Genomic DNA, 19475 nt, shown 5'->3' with positions numbered 1-19475 from the left:
TCGGACGAGTAGAATCTAAATATGCAATGTCCGCCAGATTTGGAGCTCATTTGCAAAAAATTTACCGGATGCCCAACTTTTGAGAGAATCTTTTGGTCAAACTTCCTTAGAGGGCAGAAAAATGACCTCAAAATTCCCCTAATGACTAAATCCATTCAGTGGCTACTTTCCCATGGACGTAGCCCACATAAGGTGAACCACGTATATTGTGTGTGTTCTCTCTCTCTCTCTCTACCCTATAATCTCTCGTGTGTGAAAATTATCTCTCACCATTAAGTAAACTACTCGAATATCTACACAGCTACACTCTATTTTCTAACAAATGGTATCAAAGCAAGGTTTGCTTGTAGCTAAAGTATTTTGAGGAAAGGACTCCTTGAATTGAGTGGGAGTAATGGTGGAGGAAGGGAAGCTAGAAGTTCAACGGAAAAAACTACCAACATTGGAAGATGCAGATTGAAGACTATCCCTACTAGAAGGACCTTTATTTGCCACTAGGCGGTCTTGCAAAGAAGCCCGCAACAATGGCAGATAAAGCATGGATTGTCCTTGACCGAAAGGCACTAGAAACAATCCGGCTAAGCTTGGCATCAATGGTGGCCTTCAACATTTTGGAGATGAAGACCACGGAGGACTTGATGAAGTCACTTGACGGCCTCTACGATAAACCATCGACATCCAATAAGGTATTTCTCATGAAGTGCTTGTTCAATCTAAAAATGACAAAGAGTTCTTTAGTTGTAGAATAACTAACAACTTTAAAACCAACATAAGTCAGCTTTGATCAGTGAAAGTCAATTTTGATGATGACGTGCGAGCTCTCCTTATACTATCATCTCTCTACGGGATAGTTGGAACAGCCTTGTGATGGCTGTAAGTAACTCTATCTCTGGCACAAATACTCTTAAGTTTGATGATGTTGTGGGTGTTCTCCTAAGCGAGAAAATGCAAAGGAGAAGCATAGGTGAATCATCAAGTTTTGCACTATCAGTGGAAACAAGAGGAAGGCCTAAGGAGAGGTTCAAAAATCAAAGGGTCGTGATTGCTCAAGGCGGAGCAAGTCACGCATAAAGTCAATCATTATGTTGGAACTACGGCAAGAAGGGTCACATAAAAAAGGATTGCTGGTCCAAGAAGAAGAAGAAGTCAGAATCTCAAGACAATAAGCCAACATCGAAGGCCAATGTGGCAGGTAAAGTAGAGGAAGATGCTCTAATTCTCTCATTAGACAATGTGTCTAATTCTTGGATAGTAGATTCTAGGGCTTCATTCTAATTGACACCGCACAAGCAGTATTTCCAAGATTACACCAAAGGTAATTTTGGGTATGTATACTTGGGAGATGACGAAGCTTGTGAAATTGTTGATAAAGGTACAGTTTGTGTAAAAACTGAAAATGAAAATGAATGGAAGCTAAAAGAAGTTAGTCATGTTCCTTATCTTTGCAAAAATTTAATCTCTATAGAACAATTCGACGATGAAGATCAGAACATTACATTCGGAAACAAACGTTGGAAAATCTCAAAGGGATCTTGGGTGGTTTTCAAAGGAGAAAAGGTTGGTACACTTTATTTGTGAGCTGTTAGCATGTAATCTTCAACTTGTGCAACAGCTATAGAGGTCAATAGTGCGGTATGGCACTACCGGCTTGGGCATATGAGTGCCAAAGGAATGCAAATCCTTCAATCAAAGAAGCTTCTACCAGGTTTGAAAGAAGTGGACTTAGAGTTCTGTGAAGATTTTGTTTATAGTAAACAAAAGAGAGTAAAATTTCAAAAGGCAAGAAATAAAAGAAAAAATAAAAAACTTGAATTGGTGCATTCTAATTTTCGGGGTCCTGCAAGTACACCAACACTTGGTGGCTCATTGTACTATGTAACATTCATAGACGATGCGACTAGAAAAACATGGGTTTATGTAATGAAGAATTAGTTTGATGTATTTTTCATATTTCAAAGGTGGAAAGCCTTTGTGGAGAATGAAGCAGGTACCAAGCTTAAATGCCTTAGATCCAACAATGGAGGCGAATATTGCAGCAAAGCTTTTGAAAGCTTTTATGCTAGCACTGGCATTCGGAGGAAAAGGACACCTCAACAAAATGACATTTTGGAAAGGATGAACACGACAATCATGGAGCGAGCACGAAGCATGCGGCTACATGTAGGGCTACAGCTCGAGCTTTGGGTAGAAGCAGTAAGTACGTCTGTGTATTTAATCAATCGGTCACCCTCAACGGCATTGGATGGGGGAGTTCCAAAAGAGGCATCGACATGTGAACTGGTGCATTATGCATTCCTCAAAGTGTTTGGGTGTGAGGCTTTCATGCACATAGATAGAAGCCTAAGGTCAAAGCTAGATGCAACGTCCAAAAAGTGTTTCTTCATTGGCTATGGAAAAGCTGACTTTGGGTATCGCCTATTGAATCCTGAAGATGGTAAAATATTTAGAAGTATGGATGTAATTTTCAACGAACAAAATATGTACAAAGATTACTCGGAAAGAAAACAAACAAAAGACATAGGTGATGAGTACATGAAGCTTGAGAACGGTGAAGACTCAAGGAGTGCAAACGATGACAATGTGCAACAACGTCAACCAAATGAGGAACCTGTTGACCGCTGGGTCAACAACACAATATAACTCAAGTTTCGTACCAAAGTCTTATCTTTTGCGAGTTATGAAATGCTTTGGATTATGGCTATAAATGTCATTTGTAATGAGTAGTTATTATAGTTTTAGAAGCCGGGGTGCAATGGCACTTCCAGATTGTAAATACAAAGCCATTTGACCCTTTCAACCCCATTTTTGGTTAGCCTTAGTATATAAGGTACCTAGGTCATTTTGTAAGGGGGGGATAATTTTTTCATAATCAAAACTTTAGCGCTGCCGTCTACAGTTTGTGAGAGAGAAAGAGAAAGAGAAAGAGAGTGAGCGTGAGCTTTATCCTCTAGCTACGCCCGGCTCGCTCAACACATTGGAGATCTGATTGCACCATTACTGTAGGCTCGAGGAGAGCTACGCGACAACGCCAAGCATTCCACGCGAGACGAAGCGCACAAGTCGACGCATCTACGAGCTATTTGTGGCCGTAAGTGTATCAAACGATGTCTGTTTTCTGCGTTCTAGTAGTCTATAGAATCGTGGCAACATAAGCTACGCATAGGTACTCATAAATTTCAGTTTTGGGCACTTTCAAACTTCTGCTCTGTCATCCTACGCGATTTCCGCAGATGGGTTTAGAGTGAGGGTTTTGAGTGTAGAAGCTTAGGGACAGGTGTATCCTAGTGAGGGGATGGAGTTCCTTAAGTTTCGTACGAATCTGGCATGATTAGGTAAGTTACCTTCTGTATGTGTGTATGTGGCTAGGTGGTGTAGTTGAGAGGAGTGAGGTTCTTGATTGTGGTATAGTTGGCCTTCCAGAGTGTTGTATGTGTAGGATGGTCTCAGCCTGACAAGCTAAAGAGATTTCCTCCGTGTGCCTATTGTGTCATCTGTGTCCTCGATTGACATTATGTTGATCTAGGTAGTGTTTGCATGCACTTCATGGGTGTGTGAGTCGCTCCCGCAACATTGGCGCCGTTGCCGGGGACACAAGGACCTAAGTAGGTTTCCTACTAACACTCGTGTGATGGTTGCTTGATTTAGTTTCGGCTAAAGAAAGCGTTTTTCTTAAGGGTGGATCCGGAAGAGGATATTCCGCGATCAAGTGGATAGCCAGGAAGAGTGTGTCTTGCCGAGGGTCTGTGACTAGATAGTGTGCGCTCCTTGCCGCACTGTTGAAGCAAGGGACTTGCCGATACACCGTGTGCGAGCCACAAATGGCTCCAAGCACACAACAAGACTAATCTAGCAAGCTCAAGAGAGAAAAGGGTGTGTCACTCACCGTCTATGCTCGCCTTCGTGGTGGATTCCTCGCCGCGATGAAGAAGAAGCTGCAGTCGTGCCGCACTCAACCGCTTCGCCGCCGTCGTGCCTTCATAATGCTCGATCGCACACACACTCTCCCTCTCTCTCTCTCTCTCTCTCACATACACACACACACAAGGAGGTGAAGAAGAAGAAGATGGAGATGGAGATGGAGCAAGAGCACTCTTCTATTGCACAAATGAGAGAATGAATGAATTTTAGGTTTAGTTGGCTTTTATATGAGCTCACCCCATTCACACTTGGGCGCCCATGCTTAGCCAACTAATCCCTTTAATGTCCCAGTTAGAGTGCGCCTCTCATCGGCGATCACTCTTACCCTTTTCCTATTGGTCCGACAAGCCCGGTACCTGACTCTACCAAATACATAATACACGTCCGTCGTAGGTGATGGGGTGTCCGTGAGCCGTGAGGGTTAACATGCCCCCCTTCCTGATGCAGATTCCGTCCTCGGAAGCTATTGAGTTGAAGCTCGTTCGTCGAGGTGGAAGAGCATTTGAGATGAATGTCCTTAGCCTTCTTCAGTCACTGCAAAATCAAACAACATTGGCACAATAATTGCATTCTCATAAGTGATCAAAAAGCATATACAATTTTAGGTAGACAAATTCATTGGTAAAAGAATTTCAAACAATTTGTCAGCAATGAACATTAAATTGCAATGTAATCAAATGCATAAATAGATGTAAAGGTAAAAAATTAAACAAGTCTGGGGTCGCTAATTTGACGGTCGAAAGGTACTAGAGATCGAATATTAATACCATGGGTAAGCTTCTTAATTTTCTATGGTCAATTAAGTTGTTTAATCGCGAGAGCCAAGTATTCATGTTCGAGGGCTGACTAGAGGCTATATCTAGAAGACCTTGTAGTTAAGCTACCATAAAAGGAATTTCTCATGAAATCATCGCCTGACTGATTACTTTTTCTTTGACCCCCCAAAGTCTTTTCACAGTGATTCAATTTGATGTGTGTGCTTATTTTGTATGCCTTGAGTTTTTTGCTTTTCAAGGAAAAGCGCCCACACTGGGAACCTCTAGGGCTCTAGTACCATAGGCAATACATGTGAGTGAAGTACCAAATCAAGCTGAGATTTCTCTTCCAGCTTAAGATTTTACAGTGTGGCACTTTGATTTTTTGTTTGTTCATTTTCAGCATTTTAATTTTGTAACTTTGGGGGGTCATATAACACTGATACACCTCCCCAGGCTCATCGCACTAGTAAACTCCCTTTATAATACTTAAGCTAAAGGTCAATAGGGTCAAGCCCACTAGAAATCCCTAGTACATTTCACACAATGCTTCCTAAATCAGATTAAGAACCTAAGTCACCATTGATTATTAGGAAGGCATTCTCCATGGTATTAAGAGAAGATCTCTAACACCTAACTTGGTCAAACTAGCTTAGTTGGACTACTTGATTTTTAAACCTAGACAAGTGATTATGACAAAAAATTACATTGAATTAAATGTTCGTTACTAAGCAAATGTGCTGGATATTAGGCTACCAATCACAATTAAAGGAGACAATCATAGATGCAAAAAAGATAAGGGGCAATGCTAATGGAGAAGAAACACCTGTTTGTGTCGATGGTTGCGCTTGATTTGAAGAGTGAGTCGAGATAAAGATTCCATGAAGGTCCAAATACTATCAATAGCAACACGCTCCTGTACACACTAGGAAACAAAAGGAATACCTCCAGGAGGCACATTAGTGGGAAAAGAGAACTTTGCTAATCACTCAACTCTAAAACATAAACACTCCTATCGTACTAATCTTACCTACCCTCCATCACTCAAGTGATGAGGATCAAAAGTGTTTCATGACATAGGTTTCTGTTTCAGTGTACCGGATGTAAATGTGTAGGTCTGGGTCAATGTTTTGACTTTTATTGTGCATACTCGTTTGCTAATTGCTCTTGCTCTTTTTTTTTTTTTTGTGAGTATAAAGCTTTATATGTACATTCCCTAAGATTGGTGATTGAGAGGTCAGGGAAAAAGGTTGAGAGGGAAACAAATGAATGATGACTGTCAGCCAACACTCCCCCCTTCCTTGGGTAGATCATACCGTTTGAAATGAGCTTGTCACCCTTTGAAACCAATTGTTCCAGTTGGTAATAGGTGGAGATTTTTGCCAGTAGTTTTCTATTACCTTAGGCATTTCGTCGAGTTGCAAGGGTGGTAAGGTACTCTCCCAAGATCGAACTTGAAGTAGTTCATCAGGTGATTCTTGAACACTGGGAGGTGTGGATTCTTTTGTAGCTTCATGGAGGTCCACTACTATAGATGGAGGCTGTGTAGAAGCTTTTACCTCTATGGATGTATTACATGAGGAGCTAGAAGCTTCATGGAACTCCCCCCTTCTTGAGCTAGGTGGAATAAATTGGTTTTGCCTTGGAGCCCAAACTAGCTCTGGACTAGGTGTGTATCATTCTGTGATCTTTCCCTTCCCACGGTCTGCCATTGGCTTTAGCGTTACACTGCTTGACTCATATGGGTTTGTTGTCGATAGGGAAGGACACATTTTACGTTTAGGTACCCAAATTTGCTCATTTCCATCATAGTAGCCTTGGGCTTCTAATAGTTGTTTTGGAATCCATCGTGATTTGGTCTTGACTCTCCTAGGGCGCGCTCTTGGTTTTCCGGGGAAATTTTTTCTTGGAATGGATGGGAGGGTTGAGGTAGTTGGAAGTAAGGCCTTGGGGACCCATTGATATGTACTCTTAGGTCGTGCAGGTTGAGTACTTGCAATATTACTGCTTGCTGCAACTACAAGTGTTGAAGTGCTAGGTTCATGGGTAGCTGGCAAAGACGAGTTAACCACCTTGGCTTGTGAATGTTGGCTATCCTTCAACTTTGCTAGAGTTTGCAACGTAGGCGACTTTGCTTGAATGATAGGGGTAAGAGTCGGTGGTTGCGCCGTGACACTACCAGTATCCCAATCAATAGTGCATTTGGTTGCCAACATCCACGTGCGTCCCAGGTTTACGTTGCCTTCCATAGCTCCTGTGGGCATGACTAGAAACCTCTGCACTATGCTTCCATTGTCATAGACAACAGGGGTCTGAAGGACTCCAAGAATAGCAGTTTTCTTTTTATTAATGCCCTTGACTTGCATCGTACTCGGGGATAGGGTCGGTTTCCCTAATTGACACCAAACTCCATAGGATAACAAATTGTGTTTAGCTCCCGTATCTAATAAGGCATTGTATAGTACTTTCCCATAGGGGCTATTTAGCTCAATTGGGTATCGTAGGGGTGGCTCAGATTCTAATGAGTCGTCATCTGTGTCCTCAAAAAATGCTTGCGTGATTCCCAGATTAGCCTCTCGTTGGCCTCTAAGACGTTGTTGTCGTTCTCGAGCCTCAACTCTTGCTTGGATTTTTTTAAGCTCTGCTTGTTCCTTGGCAGCCTTCTTTTGATGGATGGCTTGCAACTCTTCCTAGCTTAGAGGATCATAATATCTTTTGAATTTACTCCCATTAAGGAATCCAATGGTTTCAACTCCATCTAGAGTCTCCACACGAATGGTACCTTGTGGAGTAATTTCACACACTCGATATGGTCCCTTACCAGCGTATTTCAATTTCTTCTTTTCATTACGTACCCCGTACATAAGAAATTTATCACCAACCTTGATGTCTTTATCCTTTAAATGGCTATCAAACCACTTCTTTCTCCTATCCTTCTCCACTAGAGCATTTCGCACAGCTAATTGCCTCTCTTCATCTAGCCTTTCCAGGATATATAATCGCTCCACTAAGGGGTTACCATCCCAACCTTCTTGAGAAGCTACTCGAAGACTAGGAATGACAAACTCCCATGGCATAACTGCTTCTTGGCCATACACCATCTTAAACGGTGTGCAATTAATAACAACTTTATACGCAGTACGATAAGCCCATAAAGCTGATGTAAGCTTTAGGTCCCAATCAGTGCGATGAGCCTCGACTGTCTTTGTCAAAATGGAGATGAGAGTTTTGTTGGTACTCTCAGCTTGGCCATTTTCTTGGGGATAATAGGGTGTAGACTTGTGGTGAGATATCATGAAGTTTGATGTGAGTTCTTTTATTACTTCATTTATAAAATGAGTTCCATTGTCACTCACCAGTTCAAAGGGGCATCCAAAACGTGTGATAATGTTCTCAAAGAGGAACTTAGCTGTTGTTTTTGCATCCGCCTTCCGTGTTGCTTTTGCTTCAGCCCATTTGGTTACATAGTCTGTAGCCAGAATGATATATCGTGATTGCGTGTTACGTGCAGCCAGACTAATCGGTCCTACAAAGTCTAAGCCCCACTTTTCAAATGGTTGGGTTACCTTGATGGGATGTAGAGGCATCCTATCACTTCTTTGTGGCTTCTTGAAGCGTTGGCATTCATCACATCCCTTTGCAAAAAGTGATGCATCCTTAAACAGAGTGGGCCACCAATAGCCTGACTGTAAGATCTTTCGGGCAGTCAAGTTTCCTGAAAAGTGACCACCAACTACGCCCATGTGTGCCTCTTGTAGAATATATAAATACTCATCCTCGCGGGCACAGCGTCTAAGAACATCATCTTTTCCTCTCTTATAGAGAGTTCCAGCCAGTAAGCAATAGAGTTCGCATTCCTTGATTAATTTTCGAGCTATATCTTTTCGCAGTTCTTTGGGTGGAAAACCATTAACTAAGAAGTTAACAATCTTTTCACTCCATTCAGGCATTGTCTCAACAATGAACAAAGGAGTATCAGGCAATTCATCATCAACCCCCGTAGGAGCTTCGCCATTAGGGATACGAGATAAATGATCTACCATGACATGTTTCCTCCCAGGCCTCACAACAACGGTGAAGTCAAACTCAAGAAGAATTAACAACCATCGTGTAATTCGACCTGTGGAACACAGCTTGTTTACCAAATATAGCAATGCTTGATGATCAACATAAAACACAAACTTGGTAGCAAGAAGGTAATAGCGAAATTTCTTTACTGCGTAAATCATAGCTAGACCTTCGCGCTCTGAAGTAGTGTAGTTCATCTCGGCATCATTTAATTGGCGACATGCAAAGCTAATAGGGTAGTCCAATTTATGTTCTCTTGGTTGAGTTAGAACACACCCAATAGCAAAATTTGATGCATCAATATGCACATGGAAAGGTACATTCCAATCAGGTGTTCGCAGGATTGGAGCACTTGTTAGGGCCTTCTTTAATAACTCATAAGATTGATGACATTCTTCCGTCCAGCGAAACTCGATAAGAAGCTTGTACAATGGACGCGCTATCTCGGCAAAGTTTAAAATAAACCTTCGATAATAACCAACATGGCCCATAAATCTTTGAACTCCTTTATAGTTAGTAGGTGGTGGCAAATCGGCAATGGCTTTAATCTTACTCTCATCTGTGGATATCCCGTTCTTGGACACTATATGCCCTAGAATGACTCCATGCTTAACCCAAAATTGGCATTTGAAAGGGTTCACAATGAGATGCGATAAAATCTGCACCTTTCAAATATTTTTCGTAGATATAACAAATGCTTCTCCCAAGAAGAATAAACACAAAGGTCGTCTAGGAAAGCTTCACAAAACTCCCTTAGAAATTCTTTAAACGCAGTGTTTATTAATCGTTGGAATGTAGCAGGGGCATTTGTTAAGCCAAAAGCCATAACACGAAATGAAAACACTCCAAACTCTGTGATAAAAGCAGTTTTAGCTTGGTCCTCTAATGCAATTGTGATTTGATTGTAACCATTGTACCCATCTAAAAAGCTATAAGCTTCCTTGCCCGCAACTCTTTCAAGCACATGTTCTGAATATGGCAAGGGATAATGATCTCTCCTAGTGGCTGCATTAACTTTCTTGAGGTCCACGCACACTCTTAGTTTCCCATTCTTTTTTGGCACAATGACTATTGGAGAAACCCATTCTGAGTGCTCAATAGGGTATATGAATCCACATTGGATAAGTTTTTCAATCTCCTCTTGTACAATTTTGGAGTACTTAGGATTCATTGGATAGGGTCGTTGCTGGACGGGTTTAGCAATGTTGATCATGGGAATTGTATGTTGCACCATAGAAGGTGGAACGCCCTTCATGTCATGATATGTCCAAGCAAAGATGTCCTTGTATTCCTTGAGGAGCTCCTTAAGTACAGCCTCTTCAGTTTCGGTAAGGTCTTGAGCAATAAAGACTGGTTTAGACTCCTCACCTGGTTCTGCTAATTCTATCTCTTTAACTACCGCTGGACCATCATAGACTCCACTGCTTCCATTGGTAGGTATTCATTGGGATTTGGCATACACAACCTTTCGCTCCCCCTGTGGTATAAGATTTAAAATGTTTAGGAGCCGTATGTAAGTCAGCAGGCTCTTGTCTTGACGGAGACCTTTCTTTTAGTTCTGCCTCCTTTTGTTGTTGTGCTAACTCTCGGTTTTGACGTCTTCTTATAGTTCGACTCAATTTCGGCTGTGTAACCTCCGATTGAGCGAGGTCAATGGGTTGCGGGCTGCACCACATGACACTCTAGGGATGTTCACCCCAATTGTCTACTAGCTTTCGATGAGCATCACATGCCCCTAGATAGCTAAGCCATTTTGCAGTAGATCTTTCCTTGTTTATCCTAGCTCTCACATTTGCTCGATATCGTCGTCTCTTATATGACCTTTGTTTCTTGTTAAGGTTTTGATTTTGGTAAATGTTTGAACTCGACTCGCTTGATAGGTCTTCGCTTGTATCTTCTTCACTCTCATATAAATTACCATAGATGGTCGTACTAGACCTTGAGTGTTCAGTTTCTATACTTGGCTCACTCGATGTTTCCTCAGGTTCTGAATCCATTTCTCCCTGAGATTCCGTTTCTGATGTGTATTGGCCTGAAGCCTTTGAGGAATCATCGGTTTCACTCTCAGGTAGGTGTGCCTCTTTCTTATCATCGGATGTTACATTCGCTACACCTAACATGTTTACTGGTGCAATGTGTGGTATCTCTTCCCCATCTGGTGTTACCCAGGTTGTTCCTCTAGCTCCCCATGCATCTATAGTTTCCGCTAGGTGTACCCAATCGACATTGTCCGACTCAGCCATTTCGGGTAGGATATCCATATAAGGAGAGTTCTCCCCAATATCCGTGTCTTCGTTACACGTGTAACGATACTGTAATGGAGCTGAGTGAATTATTGTGTCTGATCGATTATCAATGATGAATTTATTTCCTAGACGATGCGTTCGACCACTTAAAAGATCATCTAGAATGACAGAGTCTTGGAACTGTAAGTAGACGTGGTTTTTGGACCAGTCATGCACCATTTTTGCTTCCCTCATGAATGGACGCCCTAAGATCATCTCAAATGACATAGGATGCTTGGAAAAATCCATAACAATGAAATTTTGCCTTACCTTGTGTCCCAAGACCTTGATTCTGAGATCCTTTAGCATTCCAATAGGCGTAACAATAGATCCATTAGCCATTTTTACCACTACGCTTGTGGCTTCAAGGTGAGGTCGCCCCATAGACTCCCAACAACTCTTTGTCACCATGCTGACTCCCGCACCACCGTCAAGGACCCCCTTTACAGTTAATCCTTTAGTACTGATTGGTAGAGTAGCATTAGATTCATCACCTTCAAAGTATTGCCCCAACTTGTTAACGGGTACTTCAATTACAGATTCATGTCCCGCTAGGTCAGATGGTGGTGCTAAATGTTCCTCATCATTCAGTACCGAGTCAGGTTTGTTCATATGTGCAAACTGTAGTAATCCGGCCTGTAATTCTCCATTGAGGAAGGCTCGAAGAGCTGAGACTAGCTCGGGGTCTTTATATAGTTTGGACATGATGGTGGTTCTAACTTCTGAAGACATGAAATCCATCAATTTGGCAACATTTAATGGCATCTTGTGGGACGTAGGACCCTGACAAGAGAATGGTGAAGATGGAATCTCCACTTCCTCAAGGGGGTCGGGCATTCCCTCATTGAACATTCTCTCTAGTAGGAAAGGTGTGTGTCCACTTTCAGATGTCCTACCCTCACTCTCTTCCCAAATGATACTGGGTATAGCTAACGGCCTGTAGTTCTTGTGAGGTTGAACTTGTGTGGGAAACACTGTGTCCGACATCTGGATATGTTTGGGTTCAGGTTCTAATGTTCGTTGAGTTTCTTCCACCAAACCCCTCAGTTGTTGGACTCGTTCAATTTCCACTGTTGGGTTTGGATAGGTTCCAATCTTTCTCTTGCAATCCTCATTTTTTGTCTCTCGTGGCTTATCTTGGGGGTTCGCAACTAGGTGGTTTAACTTTGAATACTCTTTTGGTGTTCGTCGTAATTCCCTCTCGTGATCCTCCTCATTGGCTTTTTCCTTTGTAGTAACAGTTTTGGTCTCCGTGGTCTCTATCGAATCTGAGTCATCCTCAGGGTCATTCATATACACGGGATCCTCTCCTGTCCCTATGTTAGTCTTTGAACTAGGTTTTGAGCTAGAAGCATTAAGGGATTTCTTTCTTCGTGTTTTCTTCTTTCTCGCTCGGCCAATGGATGCAACATCTCTCTCTTGGAGGATGTAATTTTTCTTTTGGAGCATCGACTGTGTGAGTGCATTCACTGGTGCTATGTTTATAGTTGGTGGTGTCCCATCAACAATCTCTATTAAGTTCAATGGTGTGATTTTCGGTGCGTTTGGATTGTTAGGACACTGTGCGATCAAATGATCTATGCCACAACGATTACAAATGAGTATTGGCATTGCCAATGCACTCCCTTGACTTGTTTGCATTAGTGCAGCATTCTTTTGCATTCTAATGGGGCACTCAGCTACTCGATGTGGTCCACCACATTCGTAGCACTGAAGAGGTGGTCTCCTGGCAAAACTATTAATGTTTTGGCCTCTTGCTGCTAGCGCAGTAGCTTGATATACCGGTTTGATTTGTCCCCAATGGTCTTCCATATAGTACATGAGACACTCCTCAAGCATGTCGACTCCATAGGTGATACTAGGGTCTATGTCCCCTTTGCAATCTACATAAGTACTAGATGACTCGCAACCTATTTGGTTCATAGGTGTAACTCTTGGATGAGGGGGTTGCGGTCCTAGCACTGGAGGTGGCAACGGTGTGGTTTGGACCACATTTTGGGTTCTAGGGACCATGTACTGTAATGGCAACTGTTGCTCCATGGGTGGGGTAGGCATCAATGCAGGAACTCGAGGTGAGTCTGCCCAAGCTATAGGCGGTCTATTTTCCATGATGCGTTTAAGCATTAGGCAATCCTTCGCTTGATGGCCATACCTACCACACGCGCTACAAGTCCCGTTAAACTTTACTCTGAAAGTAGGGCATTCACTCGTAGTATGTGGACCCAAGCAAATTGAGCACCATTGTTGCTCCCTTCTTGGATACATATGAGTGTTTTGTGGAGCGCGATTACCCCTAAGGCTTTCTTGGATGGCCTCGGTGAGATCTGCCAAAGTCATCTCAGATATCGTTTGCTCTTTCACGATTGGCTTTATCTTCATTGGCTCATGCCCTGGTGCTTGCGAGCTACTTGACTTCGGCTCGGCAGACACTCTTTCTCCTGCAATAATTAAATTATCCTCCAATTGGATTGCATTCATGGTGACTGCTTCCCAAGTAGTGATACCTCTAATGAGTAGGCCATTATAGATACTTTCATGTCGTAGTCCCCTAATGAATCTATCGAGCAATTGGTTGTTGTTGAATCGCTCGTTTGGATTGCATCAAGAATTCAAATTCTTTAGGCGACTAATGAAGTCTCTCACGGATTCACCTTCTTCTCGTTGGGCTTTCTGGAGCTGAGAGGCCACCCCAAAGTACTCCCTCTCATATGTATTCTTTTAAGAACAGTCTCCTAAGAGTAGAGTAGATCGTTTTCTCTTCTACTCTTAAGGTTCTATACCAATCTCCAGCCTTTCCACTTAGGGTCAAACTCAAAGCCTTACATTTATGTAGGTCATTGTGCTCTTCCAAGGAATCGCTGACATGTTCAAAGACTTCCATATGCTTTCTAGCATCTCCGTCTCCACTGAATTTCTGTGTGAGCTTAGCTACTTGAACTGCCTTGCTCCTAGGCTCTCTATCAGGTGCACTACGCATGTTTTCCACAATAGAGCGACCGATAGTTTGAGAAAATGTTGCCAAATCTCCTATTTGAGCAGGTATAATGGGTGTATGTGCTCCTGGAACCACATGTGAGATGGGAGTTGGCCTTGGCCTTGGCATACGCGCGGCTCTTGGGTCCCAAATTTCGTATGGTGGTGTACCAGACGGTGGTCCAAAGTTTACAGGCGTGGCCCTAGGCATAGGGGGTGCCTGATATGGCATGTTATTATTAAATGGCATGGCTCCACTTGTATAAGAGCTTGGATAATTCCATTGTGGATTGTAAGCTCTTGGAATAATCGGAGGTGTAGGAGCTACATGAGGCTGAGGTACGACAGGTGCACATGATTGATACATACATGTAGGTATAGTTGGGGGCACTGTGCTACTAGGCATCCGCGCTGTGTTAACAAATGAACTCCATGGTGTACTTCTTGTCATGCTCACCATTGGGATATGCATGGTAGCCGTAGTGTCATTAAGAGAAAGATGAGCTAGATCTGGGAAGGTAAATCTGCCACTTGTGGGCTCAGATTGTACTGAGGCTCCTGGCGAAACAACATATGGAGGATCAATGGGGCTCACTGAGGGAGTCTCCATTTGTGACAGGGTTGGTTGGTTGGCCTTTCCCGTATCCAAGAATCTCATTAGGCCTGTTGAAGGCATTTTGATCCCTGTGTTCTGTCTTTCTAACTCGACAATCCTTTGGAGGACATCACAGACTTTCTGTTGTTGCTCATCTATGCTAGTAGCACCCGATGTGGATTGTAGAACATCTAACCAACCCACATGATAGGTGTGTCCTGTGTACCGATCAGTTAAAGCTTTTGCTTGTAGGTCATACTCCCAATTTTCGTTTAGGAATATCCCATCTAGGCCTCGCGTGTTGGAGGTTTCCCTCAAGGTGGAAGCATTATTGCTCCCCATCGCTTGCCCCTCCATGACTACTACCTTGGGAGCACTCGGTTGCTTGGTTGGCATGATTGTTGTCATAGGAGCCTTTGCTTTCAGGGTTCGACTTTGTTCTAGCCTTCGTAGGTTCTCAATTTCCCTCTCCCTTGTTGCTTGCATATAGCGTTCGATCTCTTGTACTTCGGCAAGACTCCTACCATCGGGTAGTAAAACCTCAGAGGGAGATAGTCCTAAAGGATCAGGAGGTGTAGTGGATGGAACATTCACATGCACACTCTCAAGAATCATAGGGTCTATTTTAGGTATGAATGACGAATTTACTTCCCCACTCCCTTCATTTATTTCATTAGCCGCATGTTCGGAGCGAGTAGCTCTACTAAGGGTCTCTTTTAAGCGGCTAAACACGCTGGACCCGGGCCGTGGGCCCATGGCATGCATGTCTTGACTTGAACTATCAGGGTTTGGTGTAGGATACCCCTCCATGACTTCGTAGTCAGAGGAAGAATCACTAGACGCGATATGAGGATCTTGGGTCGCGCTACCTTGAGTCCCGGCCGAAGGTCCAGAACCTAGGGTAGAGGAATAATGGGGGCCCGCGTAAATGAAGGCACTACCAATATGCTCGTGCTCTAACACTCGTCCAGAGCGTAGGTTCATATGACTTGGATCCCCTAGAAGTGTCAGTGAGTGCCCGTGAAGGCTGTTCACCTAGTATTTTTGGGTGTTTTGCAACCCAAGTCTTTTTTTTTTATTATTATTATTTTTTTTGCGATGACCGCGTGCGGTTCAGGTGACCCTTTCTTGGCCACACACACTGTCACCTACCTAATCTCCTAGTCAACAGCTCACAGCTCACTACCTTATCTACTTCCTAACAGTGCTGCTAACCACTAACTAATCTACTAACTAATCTGTTAATTGCTTACTGACAGTGAGCTAACTATCCACCTACTTCCTCTCTCACTACCTTACTGTGCAAAGACTGTGTGCAGCAGGCAAACCTTGACAGAAAAATGTGTACAGACTGTGTGCAAGCAGAAATTGCTAACTGCCTTCCTACTTATTCATTCTCACTGCAAACAGGCTAATGACTACTAATTGTGCAAAGACTGTGTGTAAACAGAAAACACAACATTATGCAGAAATCACAGAACTTGCAGACAACACAGAAATTAACAACTTACAGAAAAACAACTCATTCCTCTTCCTCTTCCTCTTCTTTCCTACTACAAACAACTCATAGGAGAAGCACGAAGTGCCTCTTGGGCTTAGTGCAGGGCGATTCCCCAGCAACGGCGCCAAAAATGTGCGCTCCTTGCCGCACTTTCGAAGCAAGGGACTTGCCGATACACCGTGTGCGAGCCACAAATGGATCCAAGCACACAACAAGACTAATCTAGCAAGCTCAAGAGAGCAAAGGGTGTGTCACTCACCGCTCTATGCTCGCCTTCGTGGTGGATTCCTCGCCGCGATGAAGAAGAAGCTGCAGTCGTGCCGCGCTCAACCGCTTCACCGCCGTCGTGCCTTCGTAATGCTCGATCGCACAGACACTCTCCCTCTCTCTCTCTCTCTCTCTCTCTCTCTCTCTCTCACATACACACACACACACAAGGAGGTGAAGAAGAAGAAGATGGAGATGGAGATGGAGCAAGAGCACTCTTCTATTGCACAAATGAGAGAATGAATGAATTTTAGGTTTAGTTGGCTTTTATATGAGCTCACCCCATTCACACTTGGGTGCCCATGCTTAGCCAACTAATCCCTTGAATGTCCCAGTTAGAGTGCGCCTCTCATCAGCGATCACTCTTACCCTTTTCCTATTGGTCCGACAAGCCCGGTACCTAACTCTACCAAATACATAATACACGTCCGTCGTAGGTGATGGGGTGTCTGTGAGCCGTGAGGGTTAACAGATAGGTTTAGTTAGGATTTGTGGATTAGAGTAGTTGTTGGTGGTCGAGTGATTTGTGAGGTGATAAAAGCGTTTACTAGTCCGTGTGTGGTAGTGAAGCGTTTTTCTACTCATAGATGCAAAACCCCATATGATTTGTAGGAGTAGCTTTAGGTAAGTGATCCGATTATGATCTAGAGCTATTCAACACTGAATTATTTGCTAAAGTGCTTGATTGCATTTGAAATCACGGAAAAGTGTGCTTTTGAGGGTAAAAATGCATTAAACAAGATTTTGTGGATATTTTTGTATGACTGGCTGATGCTGTGCATATAAAAGAGCATTTGCAAGGGTTCTGTGAAGAAAACCTGCAATTCTGTAAACACAGACATCCTACGCGTAGGATGTCTCAAGGGGGTTATGGAGACCAAATTTGAAAATTCTGACTGCACCAATGTGTTCAGAAGGGGGGGTTTACCCCAAGTATACATTGAAACTAGAGTTTTGACCAACTCTTGACACCCAAAAGACCAAAGACGGAGTGTCAAAAACGCGAAAACAAGAAACATAAGATTCTGAGCACAATTTTGCATTAAAAACTGGTAGGAATGCTTGAAAAGTAGTGCTCAAGACTTGGGGATGCCTGTGGATGAATTCTGCCAAAAATTTCATCAGTAGACATCCTACGCATAGGATGTCTAGAGAGTGATTCTGGAAGCAAAAATCAAGTTTTGACATCATACCCATATTCTGCATGTTGTGTTGGACACACACACCAAAGCTCATGTCATTTGGACATATAAACTGAGAGTTAAGGGGATGTTACTCTATCAGAGAAATATTTTTCCAAAAGTGGTGATTCTGAGCAATTTTGACATCCAAAATTTGCTGTGATCACATATTCTTGTTATATGCATCAAGAAGCACCTTGGGTAGAAACATAAGTCCATTCTGAGAAAAAAGAAATCCTACGCGTAGGATGTCTACAGGGCGATCTGGTGGAAATTTTGAAATTCTGAGTTGACCAGTGTGTTTAGAAGGTAGGTTAGTTGACCAGTGTGTTCAGAAGGTAGGTTTTACCCTATTTTCACCTGGAAAGGGGAACTTGACCATATCTTGGCAGGATAAGACCAAAAGACGAAAATTGCCAGACATCCTATCCAAATTGTGCCCAAGGCATAATTTTTGAGACCAAACCATAGGGTGACTTCATGTGCATGTTATACATGATGTTTTGAGTCCATGTGAGAGTTTTCACCTCATTTGGGTGAGAAAATTGGGTTTAAAGCAGACTTTAGCGTTTTTTTTTGAGAAAAAAAGGCTAGAGTAGCTAGTTTTGGGGTCTTTTGACATCCAAATTAAAATCTAAGCATAGCATTGGGTTGCTGACATCAAGGGGAAGCTGTGGCTCAAGTTTGGGGCAATTCTAAGCACTTAGACATCCTACACGTAGGATGTATTCACCATGATTTAGCACTCCAAATCAACCTCTGAGCATACCAGTGGGTTGCTGAAGACTAGGGGAATCTTTGGTCCAAGTTTGGGTTCATTCTGAGCAAAAAGACATCCTACGCGTAGGATGTCTACTGCATAATTCTGAAACCAAAATTCTACTGTGACCATACCATGCTGTCACATAGCCTTAGATAAGCCTCCTAGGCAAATTTGGTCCAATTTGGAGTTGATTTGACTTAGGAATTCATCAGAACAGACATCAGGCTTTTGGAACAGATTCCTGATCATTTGACCAACCTATAGGTGTCAGAATCAAAAAGTAAAATTAACTGTGAGCTTAGCACATCAAGGGGAAGCTACAGTGCAAGTTTGGGCTGAAACAGAGCAAAAAGACATCCTACGCGTAGGATGTCTCCAGGGTCATAAAGTGGTCAAAATTCTACTTTGGCAACACCTTCTCTTACACAGATGGTTAAACCTCTAGAAGAACCATCCACGGATGAGAAATCGAGAAGTGCTAGTTCAGGAGGATCTGTGTTGGCAAAGAAGGTTAATGAGACATTAGATTCCCTCTTGAAAGCCTATGATGTGAGGCTAAAAAACAACCAAACCCAAGAACACAGGTGGATGACATATCCCTATGCGGAACTAGAAAAGCAAAGGTTGGAAATGTGCCAGAAAATGATTCAAACAACCCAAGCTTTACTAGAACCACCAGTTGCAAAATTTGAGGATGTGATCCGTGTCATGCCTACACAAGTAATCCCACCAAACCAGGAACTAAAAGAGCTAGATTCTAGTCATGAGCATAGACCAAACCTCAAAGATCCAACATTAGAACCAAGGATAGTATTGAATACCACGGATAACTCTTCCGAGGGATTTCACCAAGCTATACATGAGGATTATAAAGAGAGATGGTCTTGATGAATTGTGGAAACAAGTCAGAGAGGCCAATGAAGCCGATGACCTAAGAAGACAAGTAGACAAGACTAGTGATGAACGAGGAGTGTTTCTACCACCAATAGAGGAATTTGAGACTGGATCTCAAATGAATCTAGACGTGCGATCGCATTGGGTCGACAAAGGATCTGTACAATCTATGGATAGTCAACCCCATTCGGTAAGAACAATACCGTCCTACATGGGAGAGTACAAGACCAAGTCATATGTGGTTGCAATCCCATCACAGAGACTGTCTCCCAACA

The sequence above is a fragment of the Adiantum capillus-veneris genome, chromosome 24 (assembly GCF_014529385.1).
Source record: "Adiantum capillus-veneris isolate H3 chromosome 24, ASM1452938v2, whole genome shotgun sequence".
Taxonomy (NCBI): domain Eukaryota; kingdom Viridiplantae; phylum Streptophyta; class Polypodiopsida; order Polypodiales; family Pteridaceae; genus Adiantum; species Adiantum capillus-veneris.
The sequence above is the reverse complement of the archived record's forward strand: the minus strand, read 5'-3'. Positions refer to the sequence as shown.